Source organism: Nannospalax galili, unplaced genomic scaffold, assembly GCF_000622305.1.
Source record: "Nannospalax galili isolate Female #2095 unplaced genomic scaffold, S.galili_v1.0 scaffold410, whole genome shotgun sequence".
NCBI classification, from domain to species: Eukaryota; Metazoa; Chordata; class Mammalia; order Rodentia; family Spalacidae; genus Nannospalax; species Nannospalax galili.
The window spans coordinates 2,117,560-2,119,592 of record NW_008329143.1 but is presented as its reverse complement, the minus strand read 5'-3'; the positions used below and the strand labels follow the sequence as shown (position 1 = coordinate 2,119,592).

General features: G+C 44.6%; 1 protein-coding gene across 3 annotated transcripts in view; it reads left to right on the top strand.

Annotated features, from left to right (window-relative positions):
- Dus2 (dihydrouridine synthase 2) overlaps window positions 1–2,033 on the top strand; it is a gene marked incomplete at its 5' end in the record, with an annotated part of 34,491 nt that overhangs the window by 497 nt on the left and 31,961 nt on the right.

The following is a 2,033-nucleotide window of genomic DNA, read 5'->3' as shown; positions in this document are numbered from 1 at the left end:
AAAAAAAGAAGAGTAAATGAGCTGGGTGTGTTTGGCACACACCTTTAATCCCAGCATTTGGGAGGCAGAGCCAGGGGAATCTCTGTGAGTTCAAGGCCAGCCTGGTCTACCTATTGAGTTCCAGGATAGCTGGACTACAGGGAGACCCTGTCTCAAAAAAGACAAAAATTAGAACAAAAAAAAGGAGTAAATGAAGGGCTAGAGAGATGGCTCAGCAGTGAAGAGCAGTGGCTGCTCTTGCAGAGAACAACTGTAACCCCAGTTGCAGGGGCTATGACTCCCTCTTCTGGCCTCTTTGGGCTTTGCATGCACAGTGCACTTGTACACATATAGGCAAAGCACTCATATCGATAACATTTTTTTAAAAAAGCTGTGCATGGTGGTACATGCCTTTAATCCTAGGACTCAAGAGGCAGAGGCAGGTGGATCTCTGTAAGATCGAGGCCAACCTGGTCTACATAGTGAGCTCCAAACCAACTGGGGCTATAAGGAGATCCTGTCTCAAAAACCAAACCAAAACAAAAATAAATGTTGCATTTAAAAAAAGAAGAGTTGGGGCTGGAGAGACAGCTCAGTGATTAAAAGCACTGGCTGCTCTTACAGAGGACCCAGGTTTGGTTCCCAACAGCCACATGACAGCTAACAACTGTCCGTAATTCCAGTTCCAGGGGATCCAACAACTTCTTCTGACCTCCGTGGGCACTGCACAACACAAGTACACCTACCTACATGCAGGCAATATATTCATACACATACAATAAAAATAAATAGGGCTGGAGAGATAGCTCAGTGGTTAAGAGCACTAGCTGCTCTTGCAGAAGACCCAGGTGTGTGGGTTCAAGTCCCAGTACCCACACACATGGCAGCTAAGAACTATCCTAACTACAGTTCCAGGGGATCTGATACCCTCTTCTGACCTTCGTGAGCATTGTATAACACAGGTGCGTTTACATGCATGTAGGCAAAACACTCATGCACATAAAATGAAAAAAAATAAAAAAATAAAAAAACAAGAGTAATTGATACATGAAACCCATGTTTAAAAAACAAAAACAATAACAAAACTAAAGAATAAGAATAGATGAAATATGATTGACTTTTTTTTTTTTGTCTTTTTGAGATAGGGTCTCCCTGTAGTCCCAGCTGATCTGAACTCATTATGTAGACCAGGCTGGCCTTGAACTCACAGAGATCCTCTTGCCTCTGCCTCCTGAGTGCTGGGACTAAAGGCATGTACCACCATGCCTAGCTGATTGACTTTAATTATTTGTAATTACATTCTGATGTTCTATAAAGTTACTGCTGAAAACACTAATTATACTAAACCATCAATCCCAAGGAGGTACAAGATTTTTTGCATTAGGCATGGTGGCACATGCCTGTGATCCTAGTATTTAGGAAGTGGAAGCAGGAAGATCATAAGTTCAAGGTCATCCTCAGCTACACAACAAGTTCAAGGCCAACCTGGGCCATGTGAGACTTTTGTCTCAAAAAGAAATCAAACCAAGGGTTGGAGAGATTGCTCAGTGGTTAAGAACACTTGCTCTTCTTCCAGAGGACCTGGATTCAATCCCCAGCACCCACATTGGCAGTTTATAACTGTCTGTAACAGTTTCCCCAGTTCCCAGGGATCCAGTGCTTTCTTCTGGCCTTTTCGGGTATTGGACACATGAGTGCACTTACATACCTGCAGACAAAGCACTCATATACATAAAATTAAAAATAATAGAGCCTGGAGCTGGGCATGGTGGCTCACACCTTTAATCCCAGCACTTGGGAGGCAGAGGCAGGTGGATTTGTGAATTCAGGGCCAACCTGGTCTATATAGTGAGTTCCACGCCTGCTGGGGCTACAGGGAGACCCTGTCTCAAAAAGCCGCCCCCCCCTCAAAAAAATACAGCTGGGTGTAGTGGTGCATACCTTTAGTCTCAACACTTGGAAGGCAGAGGCAGATGGATCTCCGTGAGTTTGAGGCCAGTCTGGTCTACATAGTGAGTTCCAGGCCAGCTGGGGCTACAGGGAGACCCCATCTC